We start from the raw sequence: 15804 nt of genomic DNA, 5'->3' as shown, positions 1-15804 counted from the left end.
GAGGGTAACTAATTTTATACGTCAGTATCCTCACTAACTTTGCATGACCTTGCTTCTAAAGTATTTTTATTAAGCTTAATTTAGAATTTACCACAACACCAAAATTATGTTGAAGTGATTTTAAAGCTCGTTAACATTTTATTTAAAATACATCAAAAACTCAAATATATTTTAAGTATGTGACAACATCGAAAATGTGAAATTGGGCTAAGCTATTCCATTTTTGAGGTTTAGTTATTCTACCATGTTGCTCCAAATCTGGTCGGTCAATTGGCGGATTTTCATTCGACACAAGCATCCCAACGTGTTTTTCTCATTATCGAATACGCCATAGATCATGCATATTCTTACATATTCTATGCGCCAGAAACCTCACAAGTAGCAACAACAACTGAACAAAGTCACAAATCTCTCGGATGAATGGCATACGCGACAAACAAGAAACATTCATTTTATTTCCAACTAGCTGAACCCGCGGCTTTTCTTCCTATTTACCCCCTCAATACCTATGCCCGGGACTGAAACTATTCCCATCCAAAAGATCAACTAAATCGGTTCATCGGTTTTAGCGTGAAGAGGTAACAGACAATTACTTTTACATTTACAATTTTAGTACGGATACCTAAAACTGTTATAATAGTCTTAATATTAGTATCGATCGTTTCCAATTAGTAAATAAGATTTTACTATAAATGAGATATACATTTCCAGACTTTAATTAATTTTGAAGATTCAAAACCAGTTAAGTGATGATTGTGATATTAAAATCCGACCGGACCGCGGGAACCGCAAATAATTTATTATGTCAAATGGCACTGACACTGCGGGTAAGCAATGTGGCGCTTGTTTCATTTCGTTTTATTTTATACAAAATATCATTATTTTAATTAATGTTAAAGGTATTCGTTTAATTATATCTTATCGTAGATTATATTTCTTTATATGTATTATTGTTAGAGATATAAAATACGAGTTTGTAGTTGAGTATAAAAGCAGAGTATGAACTGTAAGATAATTTCTTTTCGTAAAATACATTTACATTGGTTAAAAAAATTATATATTTTAATGAATAAAGATACTACGTTAGATCACACCTTACTGTTTTATTTTAATGTTATTTTTAGTTCTTATAGAATGTAAAAATCCCAAAAAATTAAACTAGACTAAAAAAAAACGAAAGTAATTGTATATTCATATTAAAGTTCACGTGAACAAAGCTCGCAGGCTCAGCAATTCCTTAATAAATACACCCCAAAGACAATAAACAATATAAATCAGTAGTTTTCGAAGACACTTGGCGCCTGAAGAGCCGGCTACGTCACGTTGTTAGACGAGTGTATTAGATAAGTAAGAGACTACACAATGTAATAAAATATATACATGTAAATGTAAAAGGCCCTTATCTTTCATAAATATGTGTCCGGCTCGGATACTCGGCGGATGTTAAACATTTAAATGGATGATTATTAAAATCATTTATAATCGTAGAAAAAGTTAAAGCCTCTAAATGTCCTATTGCTGGTATCATCTCTCTTTTAAGAAGAAGGAGAAAGAAAACGTCGTGAGGAAACCTGCATGTGTATAATTTCAAAGAAATTCCGTCACATGTAATCAACCCGCTTTACTCCTGAAATAGAAGAAAACCAATAAATAATTATGAATTAAAAGTATTAAAACATAGAATTTCGTTAATAAGATAAACATACTTTTTTCGTTATTATAATAACATATAGTAACGAAGTATGTTCTATACGCGGGTCACGCACACAAAAGTAGTAGAGACTGTCGACGGAGAGGCGGCATGCCGTGTGACGTCACGGCATACGAGTAAGTCCTACCCAAAGGCCTTATACAATATATGTAGTTCAAAATAAACTTTTAATCGTTGATTTGACACTGGAAAGTAAAGATATATTCGAAGGGCATTTAATACCAAACAATTCTATTTCGAGAAGTCTATTTGGAAGTAGTTGAATAAACCTGACGCGTTTTAATATGAACGCAAAGAACGATAAAATATTCCATGAATTTTAATAAAGTCCAAAATACACGTAAGGAATGACTGAAGCGGTACCAGTTCATATGACCTTATTAAATCTTACAATGTGGGAGAGTTTGGTTATCTTCGTCGATATAAATCATGGGGGCGGGGGACTCCTTGCTCCACCCCCGCGAGTGGTCGAGGCTCGAGGGGACTCAACCGGACTCCGTTTATTTTTAACTTACACTTGAACATTATTTTTATGCTGGACACTTAGCTTCGCCGGCCCGTTCCGTCGGTATAACAACCGCTCGGCCCTTATTATTAATGCTACAATTATAATTTGTTCCATAATTTGCATTTGTATTTTCGTAATATACAAAATGTTTTAATATTTGCAAAGATACACATTTTTAAACAAAATATCCGCGGAAATTTTTCATTGGTCCATTATTTTATAATCATCATTTTTATTATTTTAAATATTTCTTTTCAATTAATCTTTACTAATACTATAAATGCGAAAAGTAACTCTGTCCATCTGTCTGTTGATGAACTGAAATTTGATAAAGCAAGCTTGAACTCCAAGGACGACCTAAGGCTACTTTATAATGGCTTATATCTGACGACCAATCACTAAAACCCGAAAGAAGACGCCGGCGCTAACTAGTTATTTCGCGTTTATATAAAGTTTATTTTGCGTTTATATAATAATAAAACCGTAATTTTAATTTTATATTCTATATAATTTAATATGAATTGTGTTATATTTTCTAATAAACATCGCTATCTCGTGGTCCGATCCGGGCATATGTCTTTCAACCGTGTCGTTATCGTATACTAATATCAATTTATAACGATATCGATAAACGTCCGTAATTCGATCTTAGAAATATAAATACACCATAGAGTTTTATTATAAAACCGAATCTATTGAAGAATCGAGTATAGGAAAAAGTTTTTCCCTTATCAAGGATAATAAATTGCCGTGAGCCCAAAATGTGATACTTGATCGCAACTCCGAAAGATTTCCTTCGCGACTTCTAAAGCTGATAAGTATTTGATATATCCACCCTCTTTTATATCGTCGGAACGAAAGGTGATATTTGAATATCACTGCTTCAATCTATCTCATCGTTTCGTAGGTGCATTTATATAACTTTTGCGTTAACACGTTTAACGCGTTATTTTTTTATTTCTTGGAAAGAAAATTATTTTGCATTACAAAAGTTAAGATTTCACTTATATTCTAATAAGAAGGAAAAAGTATAATATAAATTAAGTAATAACAATATAACAAGCCTGAAAACCAATGAATTTAAAATAAGATGGTTAATGACATTTTCACAAAATTTTAGCTCTTGTGATCTTGAAACAGTACATAAAAAATATTCGCACTCCTTATATTATTACAGGGTGACAGACGAAATTATACATAGGTATAAAGGTTTATTATGTATATATAAATCATTAGATATAAATAACACGAGGGATCGAAAGTCACAAATAGAATTCCGCAAACAAATCACATATAACGAGACTAGCTAAAAATAGAACGAGCTCAATCGTCTTTTTCATTGAATATCATAGGTCACTCGTGTGCCTCATTGTATAGATACTGGATAACGGTTTCAAGAACTCGATAAAACTTTCCACCACCACCTCGAAGGTGACAACACGCAACATCGAAGTAGTTAAAACACGCACACATATATTGTTGGCTATAAACAGTAAACTCTAGCTTTTATTAGTTCGTAAAACGAGATTATAATGTCTTCAATTTATATTCCATTCTAGTTTTTTTTAATTTATATTTATATATTCATATATTCGATTAGAAAAGGTGAAAAACTATTATGCCTTACATGTTTATAATTTTTTGTGTATGCTTGTTTCTGGAAGTATCGAGATATCAAAAACCAGATAAATGCGACCCTGAATAGTGAAGCTCTCACATGTCTCAGACAATAATATCGATTTTTACACAAAGCAGTTTACCGTAGCTCACGTAGAGATAGATGAGTGTGGCCGAACACATTAGATAACGAGATTCAAAATGTTGATCATCATAAAATGATTATACCAAGTGAAGGACTTTATCAATTGCTGTCTATGCCAAATAGATAACATATATGGGTACCTGATTTGACGTAAGAAATCGTAGGAAATTAATCGGAAGATCTTTGTGTAGATTACCAATTGTCATCCCCATGATAGTCATAGACTGGAATTCTTCAAGCAAAAGAAAAGGCAAAACCTCTAGCGACTTCAACTAACTAACTAAAATCAAGCAATCAAGCGGCTCTGGAGAAAACGAAATGGGAACGCGAGGGCGCAAAGGGGCACAGGACAATGACGTTAAAAGAAATTGACTGATTTTTAGTTAATACCGCGCTATCAGATCATATTGCCAATATATTCAGTTAATTGTACAATATTATTTAAGTACTTTAATGGTACCACTTCTAGGACAACTGCAAAAATAGAATAACCAAATTTTCTGAGAAGATTACTGCTACATCCACAGATTTCCAAGCATTTAGGTACTGCTCAAAAACAAAATATATTTTAATTATTCACTATTACTTAACTTCAATTATTTTTTAATAAGCTACCTAGGAACATGTTAACAAAAATAAATAAATTTGAATGTTAGTTGCAGGCTCTATTAATGAGGTTTTCGTACAGCGGCACGTAACTACATCCGGTCAACGCCGCAGTGTCCACATGACACAATTTCGGGCAGGAAATTACACGCTGTAACCGCGACATCGTCTATGGACTATAGTGGATTGCATGAGCTTGATATTAACATTATTTTAATTTTATTTTAGCCATTCAGTATGAATAAGACTATCATTATTAATTTTCAGTATTAATCGAGTAAATGTGCGACCTGATGGTTAGCGATCATCGTCGCCAATAGACACGTCAGGTATATAAACATTACCTGACTCTTTCAATGGACTGAAAACCACAGAAATCCTACAACGTCATATCCCTTTCTGTACTGTACCGTAGGATGTCGAAAGATTTGTAGTTGGGGCTTGGACTTCGGTTCATTGGTTGTTGTTTATAAACTACACCAGTTTTATATAAAGGTTAGATAGATTTACTTACATACAGTCCAGAACACCCAGGGGTTAGAACACGTGAATCTTAACCGACGATAACGGATTCAATTTCGCACAAGGACTAGAATTTTCATGTGATAAATTTGGGTTAATTGCAATATGGTCCATGCGCAAAAGCTTTAGTCCAGCATTGAGACATATAAAGACAGTTAATTTTACTTTTTATTAGATTCCGTATATTTTAATTTAGATTTTTTTTATTATAGTCCAAATAAAATGTTCTTATAAATAAAAATCATTCAAATAATAATTGTTTAAGTTTCGCTGTGCTAATAGCACGAAATATTCAAGTCGTAAATAATGTTAGTTTGCTTACAACGCTCGGTGTTAATTACTTCTGCAGTTTAGGTTTATTTGTGAGAAGTTACTTTCATCTCGGAATATAGACGAGTTAACATTAAACCTACAAATTTTTACTCACTCTCCGGTCTGTAGCTTTCGCTTAGTACTTTCTTACAGTTTATTTCATCGCTAATTGTTCTTTCACCGAACAGCAACACTTCGTATTATATACATATATAAACATACATACATATAAATGTCTTGTATTGCTGTACTAAGGTTCGATTAGTGAGTGAGTCAGTGTAATTACTAGGGATATAGCGTTATGCGGTTAGATCATATGGTGGTTGATGTGTGCTATGTGAATTACCATCAAGTAACAACGCTAATCTTTGCTCGTTTAATGTGTTCCAAAAACACCAAAGATTAATTTCTCCTTTATTTTATGATAGTAAGATACATCGATAAGCACACTTCTTTACACTCGTGTATTTATAAAATAGAAAGAAGTAAATAACAAATAGATATAATCTACATAAAATTACCGATATATTTGATATTTTACACGATCTATTATTAATATTCACGTGAAATTTCATGAGTACATATCGTTGTGGTGGAGATTATGGACCAAACCCGCAACATTAGCTATAGTTGAGTGCATCAAATTGGATCTATCCACGGCCTATCATAGTAATTTGGAGTGAATATATTTGCTATTATTTTTAAACGAATGACTAAACGAATGAAAATATTTTTTTTTCAGGCAATATTAGTAACTATATATGTTACATAATTACAACAAAAATAATAAAATTGCAGAATACAAAATTACTATGTTTATAATTAAATAATTAAGTTAAATAAATTTAATAAATCAAATCAAAACAAATTAAATTACATAAAACCATATGAAATCAGACGAATTCAAATGAAACAATTAATTTTAAAAGTAGCACTTTGAGTATATTTCATCTATAAGTAGTCGTGATCTTAGAGCGTATAATCTGAAGGAGGGAAATGAAAGAAGTATTTGTTTGTATTACTCAGTATTACATAAATCGCTGGAATGCTGACCACTAAACCAGAGAAGTCTGTTTCATAGGGGCCAGTACTTAACCAATTATTAACTAAAATAGAGCACTATTATCTATTATATTCTTATATAAATACCATGCTTTCGATTATTCAAGATATTTTAATTTGGAAGTTAATAATAAATGCTTGACTTATTCCAAGAAATTAAAATCTTATTTTTTTAATAGTTTACATCTACTTAATTGTAACAAACACACATATTATTTGAATATTAGAGTCGAACAGCACCTTTACTTGCGGATCTTCACAGTTCAAGTAGCAGAGGTCATAAATTTATATTAATGAATACGGACGTCAAGAAATGCAGCTGCGGATGATGTATTATGACTTTATATTGTGTCATTAAAATCTTTCGCTCTGCCAGCTTGTTAATTAATAATAATTATTCATAACAGCGCAGCGTTTTGTATCACGTAGTTGTTCATTTAGCTATCAACGAGTTGTTTAATGATTTCCTCCTGATCGATTTCAGTCACGGCGACTATTCTCAAAGGAGTTAGCCTGCGCGATGTATATTATGGTGCAGGATTGTGAGCGAAATGCGATATGACGATAGTTATCAGGCCTAGCTTCAAAGGCTTTATGTGATTTAGAATTGTCTCCGGGCTCAACAGAGAATTTCTTGGCAGAAAATTTTAAAGACACGAATGACCTTGGGGTCATAGGTTCGATCATAAAATTAAAAGTCTTATAAGCTAGCCATTAGACCACTTGAACCAAGACTTGACTTAATAAACGCTTTTAGTAAAATATGCAATAATTATGAGAAACTTGCAACGTGCATAGGAAGTAAATTAAAGCAGGCTGTGTGGTAAACGTGCCAACGCGTTCCGTTGCGTTGATGTGCTATCAATATTGAGCGGCAACTACCTGCGGTTTCAACATGGAAACTCGCAAATGAATTTTAAACACAAGAGTGATAGGATAAAGGGTATATGAATTTAAAATTATAAATGCTATGAACTATTATTTTGAAGGGTACGTGTTATCACTCAATGTTTAACATTGGAATTTGTTTGAGTTAATGCGGTGACAAAAATATAACACTTTATTCGAATACAACTTACGACCTAAACCTAAAATTTTATACTTGGACTTTGAAGTTGGTTTGATTGAAATATATGATTATCTACTACTAAAGATCGTGTATTCATAATCGATATCCAATATTTGCTTAGATTTGATGAACGTAGAAATAGTTTTATTGAACTAAATAAACGTAAATTACATTACGAATGTATCCCACTTTAATACAAAAGTATCTTGTTATCGGTGAACGTCTACTTGAAAGAGGTGTTTTCACAATCCTTTGTTTCCAATTCCAAATTTACTAGACGGTAGGGCTTTATTCTAGACCGTCTGGGAAAATATTGATCACTTATTATAATACCAACCAGTAACTTTGTATTGCTGTGTTTCAGTTTGGAGGGTGAGCGAGGCAGTTTAATATAAAGATTTATTTGAGGGAAATATGCGTTCACGTAGATGACATAGGAATATCATAAGTGTCCCATTGACAAAGATTACCAAGGTGCTTATTTGCCCGTCTCCTTTGTTCAATAAAACGTTTCACAATAAGGTTTAAAAAAAAATTAAATCGGAGGTTGACTTCGTGATAATTCTGAAACATGTAAATTCTAAATAAGTACACTAAAAGTAAATCACAATGACGAACAATATTTCTGGATATAAATAGATATTTTTTTATACAGACATTTATGACAGTTTTATTTACGAATCAATTATTCAAATATGATTTATTATAATCGTGTTAAATGTTTCGTGAGCGTATTCTAGAACAGAATGTCAAAATTTTGTGTATATGAAGAATATTAGAACAATTAATCAAATACGTACATAGGTGTTCTACAGTGACGTCCTTTGTTGAAGAATGACAAATCGACAATGAAGTAATAGCAATATTTACTGAAATGATAAATGGATTTGTTAAATCTATAGTGTAAAGTTAGGATGGATTGTTTACGACACGGCATGTTTGCTATTGCATGAATATAATGTGTGTAGATACGTAAGCTAAGCTTTGTGCATGCCCGTCTATGTAGGTACCACCAACTCATCAGATATTCGACCGCCAAACAGTGACAATTAGTATTGTTGTGTTCCGGTTTGAAGCTTGAGTGAACCAGTTAAACTACAGGCACAGGGGACATAACAACGTAGTGCCCAAGGTCGGTGGCGCATTGGTAAGGAATGGGTTATATTTCTTACAGCGTCAAAGTCTGCGGTGGTCTGCTTACATATAAGATAAAATTAAAAAAAAAATCAAATAGGGAAAGTCTATTGAGATACCACCCAATCTCTAATTATAAAAGAAAGTGCAGATGGACTGGTCGGAAAATTATAGTGAAGCATATAAATGCGAATACGAAAATAAAAGAATTACACGAAACGACGCCGTCTAAAGTGTCACTTTAATTCATTATTATTCATATTTATTGACTTTATAACAAATAAAATTTATTACTGCAATCATTCAAAAATACATGTTTATATATTTAAAAAAAAAAAAACTAGTCAAATAAAGACTGAAAAAAATACCTAAAGACTGTGTCAATAATTACAGGCCCATCTCTGTATTGACAACTTTCTCAAAAATATTCGAAAAGATCATTAACCGTCGACTTATTTCTTATATCAATAAATTTAACATAATCGCAGATAATCAGTACGGATTCAGAACGGGCAGGGCCACAGAAGATGCTATTATGAGTTTGATTAATACCACAGTAAACAATATATGTAACAATAAAACCATTTGTGTCTTTTTGCATACGTATGAAATATTATTATTTTATTTCATTAATAATGTAATTTATTAATTTAAGTGCATACACTTATTTTAATATAATTTAATTCTTACAATTGTTTTGTCTTAATCAAATGTTACTATTTGTTGAATTTTTTTATCATGGTACAAAATTTGTAATCTGTCAATTCCTGATTCAATTGAGTTTTTTTTTGTATTTATATATTTAACAAATACGTGCAATTTAAATGTGTTAAGAAATAGAGCAACATCGCTTTGTTGGCGGGCGTTAATAACGTTCACATTTTGTTAATTATGCAATATGATGCTTAAATTAATTATTATTATTAATTATTTAGAAACATGTTATTTTTAAATCGCTCGTTAATTGAGCGTCATTTTATTGACACAATCGTCAACCAAAGATATAAAAGTAATACAATATATAAAAAAAAACTAATAAATTCTGCAATTTGAATTCGACTTTTGTCTTTTAAACGAAACAAAGAGAGGCCAAAACCTCATTACAGAGATGCCAGAGAAAGGTTATTTGTTTGTTTTACTTTGTAAACCTTTTGAAGAGAATACTGGCGTATTTAAACACCTTACTTACAATTATGTCGTTATCTGGCCTTCCAGATCAAACACAAAGCTTGCAAAGGGTTAATTAAGAAAAAAAAAGATATTATTACTCTTAAAAAAACATGCAATTTGTCTTCGTGTAACATGTTAATCCAAAACTAAAAACGATTTTAAATTAGTCAGCAACATGAAATGAATAAAAAGAAATGTTATCATTGTATGCGTATGAATAATCCTTAGCAACAGTACTGCACGTGTTTCTAGCAATAAACCTAACCTAAATACGTTAGTTAAAATTGAAAGGCTTCGTTTTACGAGGTCTTTCAGGCATATTTACAATAGGCACTGGAGGTAGGACATGGGATTAGGTTGCTCGTAAAACATTGTATACCGAAACCTAATATTAAGCGCCGTTTTGTGCGTGAAATCAACTTGGTTACTTGAATAAACGGTATACAAGTTGCTTAAATGCTAAAAGTGTGCTAAAATGAATTATGCTCAACAACATTTTGTATAAAAAATAGATTGTAAGTTTACTAGTTTCCGTTCTGTGTCTAATGGTGGGAGGTAGGCTAGGTTAATGGTTAAATTTCATAATAATCGGTCAAGTAAATGATCAGTATAGGTACAGGCGCAATGGCATAAAAATAAACATGTTTTCACATTTATTTATTTATTTAATTCACGAGTCTCCAACAAAAGATATACACTAAATACATATTCTTTAAATTAAACAATATGAGGGTTAAGTTGTGTGCTCCTTCAGTTATAGGACAACAGCATGCACAAAGCTTAAGAAAAAAATAAATTAAATACAATTAAGATAAAAATTAAAAAAATATACGTAGAAGTAAAAAACAAATATAAATTAGTAACCTAAAATTAAGAAAAGCTTATTAATTCAACATTATTTTTGTTAATTTAAAAGTTGTTAGCATTTGTTAGTAGTTAGGATTTTAACGTAACAGCGGGTAAATATCAAACTGCTGCCCAGATGCCTGCTCTCCTTTTAAGCAGGTTTGGAGTTTTTTTCCAAATTACGCTGTTCTAACTGTCAATAAACATGTGATAGAATTTTATCCGACGTATGCGGGAGTTATAAGCCGAAATTAAGCACATCGAAATTAGAGATGCGTGAACGGATTTGATACAGCGATCTTCAATTATTATTATCCAAGTCCTCCACCAGGCCACCTCGGATTTTAAATCAGGAACAATGTTGTATTAAACATAATTATATGTGACATTTAAGTTTCTTAATAAATATAAAATGAAGTGTTTCGTGTTTATATACTACTCTAATATAAAACCTTCAAATATAACATAGGTTGTGGATTACGTCAGTGAAGAATCATCAATCAATCATCAGTCGAACAAACTAACATACGGAGACACAGGGAAATGTTTGTTTTGAAGTCGCTTAAATATAAAATATTAAATAACAGAACACAGAACGTATTAATTAGCAAGTATACAAAAACATTATAAAATTACGGGATTGTAAATGTATTTTCCCGTCTTTTGTTTTTACGTAATTTGATTCTTTATTCTTTTTTATTGCAGGAAATAACGAAGAGTACGAGCATCGAAATGCCACCTAAGTAAGCTAAAAAAATTAAATAGCTATCATAAAACACCATCTTAATAATTCAGATCGAATAAGATATATCATCGCTTACGTCTTATGTCATATTGCTTATCGTTTTATAGTTAACGAGCAACTATTCATGCGAAATTAAACCTTTATATAAACGCTTCACAGTGCTTTATATCTATTGTTTGTTATGTGTCTTAGTGAATAATTTCAGTATATTAAAATATTCTTAACAGACAAAAATTAAATTATTGATAAATACTATATCGGAAGACAATTATGGATGATAAACTAGTTTAACAAAGCTGTTTCTTCCTTTCTCAAACGAAACAAATTATTAACTCGACAACCGCTTACCAACGCTCATAACTAAAACTCTCATATCTTAAAAAAAACGCGTTCAATAAGAATTTATGAAACAAATTATGAAACAATTTAGTATTGATTGATGGGAAATTTAACCATGGCAACATTACAAAATAAAAAAGCTATGTTATTAGAATTTATATTGAACTATGGTCGATATACTTGATGGTGAGTATTTGTAATATTTAATTAAGTTAGTTTCATAAAATGCACCTTACCATGCCTATAAGAAAGGTTTCTAAGTTCAAATATCATACAAAATTAATAAGAAAAACACGTCCATTCCGTGAAATACTGCCGAGAACGTTGCTGGAATTAAATCTACGCCCATAAGCCTCGCGACGACAGTCGCCGTGGCTACGTCTTTCTTCAATTTAAAGAAGAAGAAAATAATTGTTGTGGAAATAAATAAAATTGCTTTTGTTGACGTTAAGTAGTATTTGTAATAAAAGTAGAATGTTTATAGTCCATTTTATTTACAAATGCATGAATGTTCTAGAAATAAAAGACGTATCCGTTGAAATAGAAGACGTACACGACTTAGAAGTTACAAACGTTAAGTTTTATAGCTTGGAGGATACACTGTTTCAGTTGGCCCAGAAAATGTACTTAATGATAGAAGCGAAGGGCGAACGGGACGATGTGTTTGAGTCACAGAAACATAACTTATTTCATAAATCACTCGAATGCGCTATGGACCAAACCGTTATTATTGCCGATGGGTATCCTTTACTATGTAGATGAATTAGGACGATAAGATCCTTCTTTAATAAATTGTACACGTTACCGTGTCACACGCGTTATGTGCATGCGACACGTTTACGTTTCATGCAAGTCTAAACAAGGTCAATTGTCAACATACCTAGCATTCGTATCGATGCTAACGCTAAATTAACTTAGCTGATGTAACAATGATACGACAGTTATGTCAGCGATGCATCGTAGTTTTATCGAAACGTCAACGGATCGTGTCCATTTTCGCTGATGACTGCATTTACAGCTGAAACGGAAATAACCTACGGCTGCTTTAATTATCAAACGGGTAATTTACGATGCGAGTGTTGAATATCAGCTGCTTAATATGATTTCAACCGCTTTAAATACTCGACATCTCGTGACTCGTTGCGTGATCTGTGTTATGTAACGCTTTTCAATATATGGATTATTTGTCTTATAGATATTTAGTGTCTTTATTATAAAGTAGTGTCATAATTATGAGTATTGAAGTAACCTACGCAAATTCTATAAAATCGTATTATATCATCTATAATTGCATTGAATCATTTAACATTTCATACTAATCTCTGTCATCATCAGACCTATATGAATGATTTATAGGGTTTGGGAATTGACTTTCACGTAGAGCCTTTGACAGTTATTGGTTCTATAATTTCAGCTTATCGTTGAGTCTTCTATTGTGATAGCGTTCGACGCGACTAGATCCTCAATAGGTTTACCACTTAGCCTCAGAGATCGACTACAAAGTGATTTTGTAATCGGTGATAAATATAGTAACGTATTTCCTGATACTTCTAGCTAGGTACTTACTCAAGCAATTTGCCCGTATGCAAAAAAAAAATTAAAAAAAAAGGATATATAAGTAAAATTGGAACTTCATAAATAAACACCTTTATCTCTGAATTTCAAAATATCTTATCAAAATTTTAATTTATAAAATATTTTTTGTGGTCGTTAATAATTCATTATTTTATAATAAAATAATTTCATATAATATAAATAATAAATTAATTTTAAGTTACATAGAATTTATCTATGGTATTATTAATTCAATTAAATAACGAGAAAGGGCTGAGGGTCTCACATTTATTGATGACCTAGTTACGCGCACCCTTATAAACCCACTACTGTTTATATGTATGTATATATTACAAGGGTCAAAGCATAATTAATTAATTATGTTTGTCAAATTTATACATTATATTAAAAAAATATATATATACTATACATTTTAAAAGATCAAAGATATTATTTTATGTTAAATAAAGTTTGCTTAGATTACGATTACTTTGTTATAGATACAAAAAAAAAAAAAAAACGAATAGGATATTGCTTCATTTAAAAAATATATTATTTCCAAAGTTTGAAACATTGGCAGTTATTTAGTGACAATACAACTATTTATCTGTCAATCAAATGCAAAATAATTTCGTATTGATATTCATACGACAAATCCAAAAATAAACAATTGTCCAATGTATGTACAAAATCACGTATGCATTCGAAAAGACCAACAAAACTGTCCTAGTTTGCTTTAGTGGATGTCCTAGATTGTTTGTATTAATCAGCATGACATTCTATTTAATATGGTTATTCCAAAAACATGACCGCACAGATAAAAAAACATAAATATTATATTTATATTTTTTTTCTTCTATAACGCATTGAAACAATTGACGCTTGGCCTAAAATAAGCGGTGGTGACCACCAGCAGTACACAAACATTTATGGCAACTGAACCTATTTATCCCTTGTCTTTCAATTATAAATGATTTAAAAAAGTACTATAATGTGACAAACATACCGACAAAGAAACCTTTAAGTGTAACACTATTACGATATTATACAACCTCGCAATAGTACCAATGGTATGAAGGAATATTTTAAGTACGCCCAAGGATCTCCAAAAGTGGTGGGATAGAGACACAAGACTTCCTGTTTTCCTTGTTTATGACCCTGATCACGATGAGTTATAACCATTATTTATGCCACTCGATTGAACAGACCTCTCAGTTGATTGCCAATTTTCTTAAATACAAATTACATTTGGCTGAAGTTCATGTTATAATCAGAGCTTTTAACGATATTCAATAATAGATATAATTGAATAGTCTCTGTTCTATAAAATTACATAAAGACCAGGTAAAGATAGACGTGATGCGTCGCCAGCGCATTTCAGGCAATAGCTTTAAATTTGTTGTTACTGTATTGAATCCGTTAAATTATTTTGGTGAGATATATTCATGTATCGTTGCGCTTATTCACTTACAATACCATTTGATTTAAAAATAGTTTGCTTATGATTATTTAGGAGCCGTGGTGGCCCAGAGGCTAGAACGTGTCTCTGCCACCTGTTTATCCATCAATATCGCCTGGAGCTTATTTGAGTACAATATTCCAGATCTACCTCGCATCCTGGATTTTCCATTGCGCAGCTGTAGAACATTGATAGTCTGTTAACTTTTAAACTGTTTCATTCTTATTTATTAGTAAAAAAATAATATTATAATATTTAAATTAAAATAATAATATATTTTTTTTTTTATTAAGAGCAAACGAGCAAATGGCAACCCCGTTTGCTCATTTATTTTATACTGTAAATAAGCTGTATTATTTCGGTCTTGTCTTGTAATTACAAAATCCTGAGTAGCAAATCAGATTGCTGTTTTCCAGTAGAATAAATGGTATAGTAAAGCGTATAAAATGTTTTTGGACATGCCGTGGTATGCGGGGGAAAAAGGTTGTGGTTCGAACAAAACTTCGAACAATAAAATTTCAGAAATTGCTGTCGTTACTCTTATGAGAAAGTAACTACTTTTATTAAATGTAAAAAGTTTTTATTTAGAACTCGGAATATCAAATATTTTTGACATCGTCATAAATTGTTCTGATCGCTTATAGAGCGTTGTATAATTTTTTTAAAGGAAAAAAAAACAAAGAATAAAAATCTTGTTTATTATTTACCAATAATAGAATGCGGCAACTATTTCTAACATTTAAACATTATATATAAAAAAAAAAACAATAATATTCGACTACAAATTAAAATTATTTTATAAATGTGATTAATTTCAATTTACATATTTTCCAATATAGTTTCGACGTTCGCAATTTCAAAATGACAAGAGTTCAAGACAATTATTTTAAATTATTTGGCAGAACTTCAATCGCCAATGTAATGTTTGGGCTATAGCTTCGATTCCATTACCAATGAACGGTATGGCTTCTGTAATGCCTATTTCTATACTCGTATGATAATATA

General features: G+C 31.3%; 1 protein-coding gene and 1 long non-coding RNA gene across 2 annotated transcripts in view; one reads left to right on the top strand and one right to left on the bottom strand.

Moving 5' to 3' along the window:
- Window positions 1-15804, bottom strand: part of LOC125070771 (pseudouridine-metabolizing bifunctional protein C1861.05) — a 155241-nt gene that overhangs the window by 68887 nt on the left and 70550 nt on the right. The gene's annotated exons all lie outside the window — the stretch shown is intronic.
- Window positions 1-15804, top strand: part of LOC125070838 — an 83747-nt gene that overhangs the window by 44323 nt on the left and 23620 nt on the right. The window contains exon 3 of the long non-coding RNA XR_007119892.1: window positions 11408-11445. This is a non-coding gene — a long non-coding RNA (uncharacterized LOC125070838). The remainder of the gene's footprint in view (window positions 1-11407; window positions 11446-15804) is intronic.

Source organism: Vanessa atalanta, chromosome 2, assembly GCF_905147765.1.
Source record: "Vanessa atalanta chromosome 2, ilVanAtal1.2, whole genome shotgun sequence".
Lineage (NCBI taxonomy): Eukaryota > Metazoa > Arthropoda > Insecta > Lepidoptera > Nymphalidae > Vanessa > Vanessa atalanta.
Note: the sequence above shows the minus strand (reverse complement) of the source record. Positions and strands in the feature narration are given on the sequence as shown.